The following is a 12,433-nucleotide window of genomic DNA, read 5'->3' on the forward strand; positions in this document are numbered from 1 at the left end:
TTCCTTTTGTGTATATTGAGACCTATTGTTGCTGAGGCTGCTGCCACACTGTTCGTCTTCTCCTGCATCTGTTGTTGCGTTTGGGATAGAAGGGCCAGATCATCTGCGAAGTCTAGATCATCCAACTGCATCTTAGATGTCCATTGTATCCCGCGCTTCCCTTCAGACGTTGACGTCTTCATGATCCAGTCGATCACCAGGAGAAAGAGAAATGGTGAGAGTAAGCAACCTTGCCTAACACCGGTCTTCACTTCGAACGACTTTGTCAACTGCCCTCCATGCACGATTTTGCAGTGTAATCCATCATATGAGTTCTGTATGATATTGACTATCTTCTGAGGCACGCCGTAGTGTCGAAGAAGTTTCCATAGTGTTGTTCTGTCCACGCTATCAAATGCCTTTTCGTAGTCAATGAAGTTGATGTAGAGTGATGAATTCCATTCAATTGATTGTTCCACAATGATCCGTAGAGTTGCGATTTGGTCTGTACACGATCTATCCTTACGGAATCCTGCCTGTTGGTCCCGAAGTTGGGCGTCTACGCAGTCCTTCCTCCTGTTTAACAATACCCTGTTGAAGACTTTTCCCGGTATTGAGAGAAGAGTGATGCCCCTGTAGTTATCACACTTGCTGAGATCGCCTTTCTTCGGTATTTTGATCAGAAGTCCTTCTTTCCAGTCTTTTGGTACTTGTTCCTCATCCCAAATCTTATTGAAGGGAATGTGGAGTATCCTTGCATTTGCCGCTACGTCTGCCTTTAGTGCCTCTGCTGGGATGTTGTCCGGTCCTGCTGCTTTGCCACTCTTGATTTGTCTGATGGCCATGCTGATTTCTTCAATTGTTGGTGGGCCAACATTGATTGGGAGGTCCATGGGTGCTGCTTCGATGTTGGGTGGGTTCAGTGGAGCTGGTCGATTCAAGAGTTCTTTGAAGTGTTCTACCCACCTGTTTCGTTGCTCTTCAATGTTGGTGATTACCTTGCCTTCCTTGCTTTTCACTGGTCGTTCTGGTTTGCGGCGATTTCCAGAGAGTTTCTTTGTCGTGTCATACAATTGTCTCATGTTTCCTTCTCTTGCAGCCTTTTCCGCCGTCGTTGCTAAATCTTCCACATATTTACGTTTGTCGGTTCTGATGCTCCTCTTCACCTGTTTGTTTACTTCTGTGTATTCAGCTTGTGCCTTGGCTTTTTCTGCTCTTGTTCGGCTGGTATTGATTGCTGCCTTCTTGTTCCTCCTTTCTTTCCTCGTACCTACTCTTACAAATATATTTTTGTAATAACGTCATGTCGTACGACAATCAACGTAGCCATAGTAACTGGATACGACAAATGAGTAATGCATGCTAGGTACTGACCATGAAGTGTGACCTCGACGTTATCTGGTCGGTCACACCCTGACAGCCTAACTCCAGTACGGCCTTAATCGTTCGATACAGACCATCTATGTTGGTGATCTACAAACGTCATGAAGGTTATTCTGGTAAATGGCTTCATTTCTTCTTGAAACATAACTTCGAAGGTAGTCTTTAGAAGTAAGAGTGAGAAGTCATTCAAACTATGTCACTTTTCATGGACCTTAGTTGAATTAAATAACATTTTCTGGTAGGGAATTCCAATATTCACCACTCGACTTCTGTAACAAAAACCTATAAGTAGATGATGTGGTTTGGGTCACGGGACTTTCGGCGAATCCCCTACCCAGTGATCAGTGGTAAACGAAAGAAAAAATATGTAACCGAAATCGTCACTTAATATACGACAAGGGAGCAGCAAATTACCTCGTAATATGAGGTAAAATAGCAGGAATAGGCTGAAGAGTCTTAGTCTATTTTCATGAGGCAGATCAGTGAGACGCTTCACGTATCGGTACATTACCAATGATTTCGTTTATGCATATCCGCCATATATTTGAAATATGGACTCCGACTAAACCCATAATGCAAAAGTACATCAAAAACGTTGTATATATCACCATAAACATCACTTCATAAGAGTGACTAAATGGCTTGTGGAAAGCCTGGAATACATAATGCCTGTGAGGAAGATCCACCAATAATTTCAGCAATTTAATTAACAAGGTAAAGTTTGTCAATCAAGCAAGTGATTGAAAAAGCAAAACACTACCCAATCCTGGCGAGGGAGTCGAGGTGCTGAACCACTGATCTTGTTCGGTCGTGCCAACATTAAGTCTTCTCGTGTCAATGCTCCCATATCACTCTCGTTCGTCGTTGTATTGTACCTGAAGTTTTGTAGTTTGTGGTTGGATTCCAGAATCAGTGAGGATATCCAAAGAAATTATGGGAGTTATTAACTATTATTATTGTTTATACGAATATTCGTCAAGATTAGAACGAATAGTTTGATAGTAGTTGAGCGCCGAGTATAGAGAAGTCATTATACGTGAAAATTATATTCGAAATATTCCCAGCAATTGAAATTCAACTAATTCCAACGTTTCGTCCAGCTAACTTGTCTGGACTTCACATCAGGGTAATAATCAAAATCATCAGAGAAATATATAGCTTTTTAACAATCAGAATTATACGGTGTTAAACCAGTCATATTTGGATGTTAATGTTTTGTAAAATAGGATAAAATGAGTCAGTTAAATACAATTCACGTGTAGAATTCAACTACATGGAAATACTTAATTGAGTAACAAATCGTATGTGTGTGAGTGTTTAGGTATGTGTGTATGTGTGAGAGATTAATATGAAGGAATAAATAAAGTTCAAGTTGAAGGACTTAAAATTGATAATGAATCATCGATTGCATGTCAAAACATAAATTGTATTGTTTAAAAACTCACTGGATTCATTCAAAAATAATAACGATGCATACGATATAAAAAACAGGTTTAAACAAGAGAAAGGTTCCAAATTTACTTGTCAAACGAAACTTGCCAGGTAGTTGCCAGTTGAATACCATCTTTTCCGTTCAGGCTGTTCTTTTTCACCCATATATGCAGCGCTTCTGCTGTCAATATTTCTTTATGGGTGTCTAGACCTCTCTGGAGTATTTTGGTCCCTTCAAAATTAATCTTGTGTCCTGTTTCTAACGCAGGTAACGCTATCGCTGACTTATTTTCAGTTTCTTTAAATCAACCGAGGGTTTTGGAACATTTTTCAAGCATTGTTTGTGTTCCTTCAATCTTACATTCAATTGCCTGGATGTTTCTCCAACATAGGTAGCATTACAATCATGACAGTGAATCTCATACACAAATTTCTGTTGTTCTTCCTTTGCTAACTTGTTCTTAACTTTCACTAATGTCAATCTTAATGTGTTATTCGCTCCAAAATATACTCTTATATCATGTTTGTTTAGAATCCGTTTGATCTCTTCTGATGTTTCACTACGGTAAGGTATGAATACGGTGTACTTTCATTCTTGGGTAGTTGTTATCCCTAAGAGTAGAAAATACTTTATTTAATTCGGTTCGTTGGTCTTCCTTGTCTGTAACAATCTTAGTACTTCTGTTCATTAGATTATTTACCACAATTATTTTCGTGCTCTGTGAATAGGCTGAATTAAAATCCAGGTATCTCTCGGAATGTGTTGATTTTCTGTAAACATTTATTTTTAATTTATTATTGTGTCGGCGTTCAACAAAACAATCTAGAAATGCTAGTTTGTGGTCAACTGATTCTAATTCCTTAGTTTAATGTTTTCAGAAATGCTGTTTACATTGTTAAATAGTTCTTCCAGACCATACCGTTTATTGATAGTAAAAATATCGTCTACATACCTTAACCATAACTTTGGTGGACATATACTTTTTGAGATTGCACTAGCTTCTAGGGAATGCATGAATAAATTCGCTACAATCGGAGAAACTGCTGAGCCCATTGCTATACCCTCTTTCTGTCCGTAAAGTTGACCTCGAAATATGAATCAGGTGGATCTTAAACATAATTCTAAGCATTTTATAACCTCCGATGAATCTAATGGGCATCGTAAATTCAAATTTAAACCAGATTCTAAACAATCATTGATAATGTCCATAGCTCGACTGATAGGTACATTAGTGAATAAGGAAGATACATCAAAACTTGCCACTATTTCGTCTTCTTCTATATCGATGGTATCAGTTAAATTCTTGAATTCCATAGTTTTTAATTCCATGATTAATCCGTTTTTCATATGGTTTGAGAATCTTGGCTAAATATTTAACTAGATTGTAAGTCGGTGAATTTGTATAGTCCACCACTGGTCTTAGTGGAGTATTATTCTTGTGGATCTTTGGTAGTCCATAAAATCTGCATGGGTTACAACTCTTTGGATATAACATAAACTATGAGGACGATCTTAGCTTAGCTTTTAATGACTGTAAGAGTTTGCTAGTTTCTGCCTTGAGTTTATTAAGAGTTTTTTTTACTTTTCGCTTCTTTGATTTGTTCATATGGATGTAGATGTTCCTTGGCTTTCTTCTCATACTCTGTTTTATTCATGATAACTGTAGTATTACCTTCATCTGCTCTCTTTATTATAATAGTTTTGTCATCTCTCAGATGTTTTAATGCGTAATATTCATTTTTATTTATGTTAGGGTTATGAGGTTTCTGATGTAATAATGTGTTCATTATTTTATTCCTCAGTTCATTCGCTGACTCATTTTATCCTATTTTACAAAACATTAACATCCAAATATGACTGGTTTAACACCGTATAATTCTGATTGTTAAAAAGCTATATATTTCTCTGATGATTTTGATTATTACCCTGATGTGAAGTCCAGACAAGTTAGCTGGACGAAACGTTGGAATTAGTTAAATTTCAATTGCTGGGAATATTTCGAATATAATTTTCACATATTATTATCGTTGTTTATATAATTTTTATTGACATCATCGCAATATTGTTGTACCAACGAACGAACTTGTCTCAATTGTCGGACAAACGGGTCCCTGTATCACTGTTTGTCCACCAGTACTGGCATGGCATTTGAAAACAGTCAGTAACACTACACTTCGTTCGTTACGAGGACGTGGATATAGTAATCACATGCGCAGCACACACAGTTTATCGCTTTATAGATACTTATTTAGCCGAAAGCACCGCACACCATGTCACCTATACTTGCGCTACATAAGCTTTATCGATTACAACAACTTATAATCAGTATATTTCAAATAAGTCGTTCTCTACCTTATGCGTACAACTATCAACCAGTAAATATGACTACGAATAATTGGTTTACTGCACATCGAAGCATTGAGAGTAGAGCATATCTTTCACGGTTATAATCATACTTAACAAATCGCTGTCAGCTGTCTGTCTAGATTTATGTAGGTATTATTATTTTTACGCATGAAATAAATTTTTGATAATAATTTATATGCATTGGTAGCATTACTGGGTTCTATCACATTTAGGTAACGACGAGGTCGAGTACATCTCCCTGTAACTAAGTAAACGGTAATAAACTTAACAAACTAACTGGAAATCGTGTTGGGATTCTTCATCTCCGTGATCATATTTGTGTTCCTTCAGTTGGCATACTGGTACAAATGTGATCGTAAATAAATATATACGGACATTTAACCGGCACAAACATTAATTAACTTTCTAATTTGAACCAAAGCTAATACTGATATCAAAATTTCTATGATATTGGTTGTTTTTATTTTTTAAGCATGAATGACTTGTACTGCCCGTAACTTACGCCTGCTGCCCCTCGCGTAGTAGAATAGGTTATCCACCAGCATTATGCACCCAACTCTGTCCTAGACGGATTTTTCAAGTTCTTTCAGGTTGTTATTCATCCATCTTATGTCTGTTTTCCATTCTTGACGTGTTGTTTTCTTTGGCCTTCCACTTCTCCGTTTCGATTAAGGATTCCATGTCAGCGCTCGTCTCTTGAGGCAGCTTATGTCATGAAGTCAACACCCCCATTACGTAGAAGACAACGTTGTCGAAAAAACGCTGAACAGAATAAACAAATTGAACCATTTAAGCTCCCTCTTGGGGTTGAAGAAAGAATTATGATGCCTCAGGATGGAAGCCAAGGTTCTTCGAAAGTCATGAGGTTTATGCTCCTTCTAACAACCAGACCAACAATTTGTATAATTACAATGAATGTCTGAAAACGTCGGACTAAGTCAAATCCATCTAACTCAAGATGCACAGAAAGGGTTAGATTCGGGTGAGATGTTGCTGCATTCCGGTCACTAAAAAGAAAATGCTCTACACTCAGATTATTGCTCTGATGCTGTCCAAATAAGCACGTAATGCACTTAAAGGATGGGAATCTCACGAATCCAGGATCATTAGAGCATCCTTCAAAAAGACCTGACAACCCTGATGTGAGGTCTAAATGCCAAAGTCGGAATGAATAACAACGGTTATGAAGACATCATGGGGCGGCATGAACTGATTTGAAGAAAGAAACCAGATCGATCAAATTTTCACCAGTAAAAAATTCACCAAATCAATAGAAGATGTAATAATCAACAGAGGATATGATATAGCTTCAGACCACGACCTGGCGGTTGCCAAGAGGAAACTCAAGCTTAAGAAACATCGACAAATGCACAGACAAAATTTAAAAATTTCGATACAGTCTTTTTTTGACATACTGACAAACTCAACGAATTCAAGATATCCCTCAACAACCGGTTCCAAGCCTTACAAGATCTACTCAAAGAGGAAGAAACAACTGCAGAGAATAACCGAAAGAGGATCAAAGAAGGCGAAACTTCAATCTTTTGAGAGGTGCTGAGACACAAGAAGCATCATCATATGGAACATATCTCTATCGGAACACTGGGTCAAACTCAGTAAATGCAGAACAAAAAGACAGTAATTTATAACTGCTAAACGAGAGTAAAGAAGGCCAGGACACAGGCCAAATACACAGAAATAAAAAGGCATTGAAGAGGAACATTATATATGACAAGCAGAAATATGTGGAAGACCCTGCAATGACAGTGGAAAAGTTGTAAGAAAGGGAAATATAAAACAAATATATGAAGCGTCGAAGAAACTGACAGTGGAACAGTAAATCAGAGAGACCATTCAAGAACAAAAGAGGCAATCCAATAACTGAAATTTGATAGCAAAGAAGCAGGTGGGCAGACATCGGAAGGATGAATAGCAACTGGAAACAACTGGAAAGGATTGCCTGGGACAGAGTTGGATGGAAAATGCTGGTGGATGGCCTATGCATCTCTATGAGGGATAACGCGCGTAAGTAATTAAGTTATTATATGTTTTCGACTTTAGCCAATAATAATTGTCTATTTAGGATGGAGCAGTGGTGAGCACTCACAGATCTCTTTATGAACTATATCGTCATCAGAATTATTGCAATATGAAACTATCTACGGAGAGAGTACCATCAGCACCTTCTATAGATTTTCTAAAATCACTTCCACTATTTTCATACTACTTCTTTTGTCCTTTAGGTTAAAAAGGTAAGGACCAGAGCCTCACATTATCAAAGTTAAAGTTGCAAATGTAAATCTGTCGCAAATGCTTGTTTGATATTCTGTTGTTATTGAAACTATTCCTAAATAAATTTGTAAATCCGATGTCAGTTTGATTTATCAGGTTAACTGTTGTCAGAATTCCATGAAGTGTGAGAGTCATAGCATTTAGTTCACATTTAATAAGTAACACTTAAGAGTAAAGCAGTTCAGGTTTTTATTATTTCCTTAAAGAACTTACAGACTTGTGTCCGTGTGTGCATTACCACAGGAGACAGATCGTTTCGCCCCTAGCCTCCTTACAACCTAATCCAGCTGTCATGGTAGCCGGCGTATGGACACACGCAATGTATATCATAACCGTCTCTGAGTCTTATCTCACGTTACTTACTCGAATACCCTATGATATTCAAGGAGTGCATCTAATACATTGATTGAATACTAGTACCATTCAGGCACCTTATATGACACAGTACACCTACCGACGCACTCGCAAAATTTTTTAGTGAACATACGACTACACTCCCGTCAAACATGTCACGATCCCCCTTATCGTCTTCATATTGAATAGGTATGCACTTACTGAATGTAATTAGATGTAAATTAAGACAAATAACAGCTAAAAGATGGAGTAAAATGGCAGTATATAACAGGTATAAATGGCGCAACTTGTCTTCATCGATAACCTGAAAAACAGAATTGGGATATTAGATTAACAGGTACATTCAGTAAAACTTTAATGTCAATTTTGAAAAGAAAGTGGAATTACTATGTGAAGTACAGTTATACTATGACGATGAAGGTTATCGAAATTGAGTTTTCCCGGACGTACGAACCACTCAAACTGTAAGAACGTTATCCAAAAATAATTCGAATGGGAAATCTGAAATCAGTAGGTTGTTACATTAATCAGCTTTGAGTCTATATAGTTCCTTATCCTTGGGCAGATGCCTATTGAGTATTACTTCGCCGACCAAATATAAAAACAGTTGTTTGCCCGTTTGCTCTTCAATCACGGTATTCTGGCTAACATTTATGACCAGAATAACAGATATACACTATATACTGGTAGCGGATTTCCAGTTTTCCAATGTTTAGCTTGGTTTTACTCACGACATAATGAGTCTAAGCCATTTATTAATATTAAATGGTCTATCTTCGGTAAGAAAATCTGGAATACATCTTTGGCCTCTATTACTTGACTCCACGTTGTCAAGTTATTGGGTTTCATAGTCCTTCCGAATACATCACTGGCATCGATAATAACTGGACATGACTCGTTGATAGTGTAGGACTACCTATAATACTAAATAGAATAAGTGACCGAAGATTCTTTTCTCTTATTGCCCTTGATAACATCAAAAGTGACAGTGTTGAACGAACACACAGACAGCTGGAAAATCACAGGCTTCCGCAACATTTACTTCAGCTGAAAAGCGCTTACTCTGGTTTCTGATATCCAAAAACTAATACTCGAAACAAAACGGATTAAAATTCTATCACGTAAGAACGTTAACAAGCCCGAGAAAATACACTGGCCTGAGCAGCACTAGCAAAAACCGAGGAAGCCAAGTTGATTCAAAACAATTAGTTCCAACACTTAGAGTATCACATAAATTGTGGAGTGCTGGAACTCTAAAGGATTACGTTATGCAACCACACCCCAAAACCAGCGAAAAAAACACACAGAATGAGGTAAACCGACCACCATTGCCTACAAAGATGGCGGAAATGACAATTCCTGATTCATTTTGATTAGTCGCTAAGTAGACTGCCAAACTTACGACCTGAATTTGAATTTATTTCCAGTTATCAAAACCGTGTATTTAGAACGAAAACAAACTGATGTTGATTTCCTTCCTGTATCATAGGACAACACGAGCCTCACAATTGCGATGCAGTCCCTGATAATCAATAATCACGAATAAACTTCGAAGGTATCCGAAAACCAGCTGAAAAAACGCACTCTGGAATAAGGGTAAGGTTTCCAAGACTCTTAAACGACAACTGTGCATAGGACACCACACAACTGTTTGCTTTATCTCGTTTGTTTGTGCTGTTTGTCAAAATAACTATTTTATTCCTAATGTGCTCATATGTGTGTGTATATTTTATCAGAAAATCCAAAAATTCACTGTGCAAAAATTTTTACGCTACTGCATGTTGTCTATAAATATGTGTCAGTCTCTTTTTTCCTCTTATGCTTTCCGTCCTTGCGCATTTACGAGTGTAGTTCGACAAACACATACACTTCTATTTATTCTTCCCAATTAGGACTGGACCTCAGATATTTTAGTTTAACTCTGCCTTTGGCTCGGTATTCTGAATGTTTTACTCCCGAAACCTAAAAATTGAAGAACTATATATATGGGTCGATTATTTGTAATTTACGGGTAACTTTTAGTACTCGAATCAGAATTCGGTTTTATTGTTATTTGAAGTTGTAAGTTGCAAGTGGATCAATATACCGTGCTCCAATTATAAATAAGAGCGAAATTGGGGTGCATTATTTGCATTGAATACTTTTTATTGTTATACTGTACCGCGTGGAACCTTATATTAAATAAAGCCAACTAGAGGCGGATGAACATAGCACACTGTCAGAAGTGTTCACAAACGGCAAACCTGTGGATTTTGAATTTCTGACTGATCAGGTCTTAGGGTTATCGCTACACATTAGGGCTGAGGCGAGCTGTGACGGTAAATAAATCCCCAAAACAGACAATTCCGTAAGTTTTCGACACTGATGATGACCTTATCAGTCTTACTAGATACACCTAGCTGAAAGCACTCGACTACTCATCCGCACCAGATCACGAGTTGGTACGCCGTGCTTCGCATTCCTGGCAACTAATGGCCAACTTAGATCAAACGCTTCTCGACACATCGATAGTTTTCAAAAAATATCTCCAAAGCCCTTTATTTACATCTTTTAATTTGACTGTGTTGGCATACTTCGATTATAAAGGTGTCACGTGTAGAGGCGCTGTCAATTTCCTAATACCCGTAGCAACTTTTCCACAATGTTTCAGGGTGCATACAGTTGCTTCATGATTTTATAACTGACAATGAAAACTCGTGACCGGAGCGACACCTGAAGCTCCAAAACGTTAAGTTGAAACGTTTTCATGAACAGTCAAAACACCTGGATTAAGGAGTCTGATTAAAAACTTCAAGAAAATGCTAAAAATAACCCTAAAATCTCCCCAGTTCTGGGATTTCCTCAGAAAGGTGACCACTGAGTCAACTCAAACTTTAGGAAAATTCTCTCATTTCACTAGATGATATAACAAAATCCATACCGTCTTCAGACTTTGTATTCGAAATTTCTGCAGGTTTTCAGAAGAAGCGACGCTCAAAGTTTGCTATCTGTTGGGACAGAAATTCTGTTTACTGACGAACTCCATCATCGCTTAATTATCTACTTGATACCTTCGGTGGAAAAATATCTTATCATTATTATTATTCACAAACATCTTATGGGTACATAAGTGTTGTGAGGAAACCATTTCGGGTTTCTTCAGAAAATGCAATGATACACAATTTTCAATAATGTTAGCATTATACTTGCCATATTTAAAAAAAATTTAGAATAATAATAGTAGAATATTAATAATAATAAATGGGGTCTTTGTGATTGAGAAGAATATTGAATTGAGTTGAAAGAAGGAAATGGGGAAAATAAGGGAATAGAAATAAAGGAGACGTGAAATACGCAAACAGTCTAATAGGCGTGTTTATGAACACAGGACAAGAATAAACGACTATGTGTGTATCGTTAAATTAGTAAGAAAAAATAATTTATCATTGTAGTAAGATATGACACTAGAATAAATGTTTGTGCAGTTATAATTTAGAGTGATGCTATGAAAGTCACAATTCAGTGAAAAGGATAATAAAATATCACTATGTATGAGTCATATATGCATAGTGAAGATAAAACGAATCTGAGAAGTTAATTAAAGTGTAACACAAGCTATTGTTTTAATTACAAACTTCGTAATCTTAAGAATAATATTTATTTAGAGGGAAAGAAGAGAAAGAAAAGAAGTGAACACCTAGTGAAAAGATTCATCCATGATAAGAATAATAATTGTGTAATGAATATCAACCTCAGAAGGAAACCAGAAATTTAAAAAAAATAAAATAAAAATCCTTTAAAGCACTCGGATGAATACATTTAGATTTACGTAATAGTATACAGAATGAAACCGGATATTAGTATAAATATTTGTGCAATAATAATTAAGATTGATGCTATGAAAGTCAAAATTGATTTCAAAGGACAATCTGGAGTTAAATATGTTTAGAAGGATAAGAAGATATAAAAAGAATATCTAATATATAGGGAAACTAATAATGATATTAATAACGGTAATAATGATAGACACGAACATAATCAGACTTCATATATTAAGATAAAGAGAAATAAAACAAAATAGACGTGAAAAGATTTAAAGTTTTTGTTTTGCTTTTCAAGCAGTTAAATAAATGACGGACCTTGTTTGTATAAATCATTATTGAATACATTGATATTCAATAGGTGACATAATCCACTTTCGGAAAGAAAATCGTCAAGGAGACTTTTGAACCGGGTTGTAGTTTCGCTGCAACGGAGGTTCACTGGCAGTCTGTTCCACATGGTTGAGTAGCGAATAAGGAAAAAATTCTGACGTAAGTTTGTGTGGGTTCTTGGAATCGCTAGAATGTTCTCCTTATTGCGTAGATTGTGGGATGATATTATAAGGTATGAAGGGGTAGATACCGATGAGTAGGAAATACCGTTAATGAGCCGGTAGATAAAGACAAGATTTAATTTGATACGTCTGATCCAAAGAGGTTCTAAGTTGAGTTGTTGACATCTTTGGTGATAGTCTTTGTTATCGGAATACCCCAGAACAGCTTTGGTGAACTTTCTTTGAACACCTTCAATTCTAATCAGATCATTATGTCTATAATTACTGTAAACTAAAATACCATATTCAATAATGGGTAAGATACATTTTAT

Source organism: Schistosoma haematobium, chromosome 7 (assembly GCF_000699445.3).
Source record: "Schistosoma haematobium chromosome 7, whole genome shotgun sequence".
Lineage (NCBI taxonomy): Eukaryota > Metazoa > Platyhelminthes > Trematoda > Strigeidida > Schistosomatidae > Schistosoma > Schistosoma haematobium.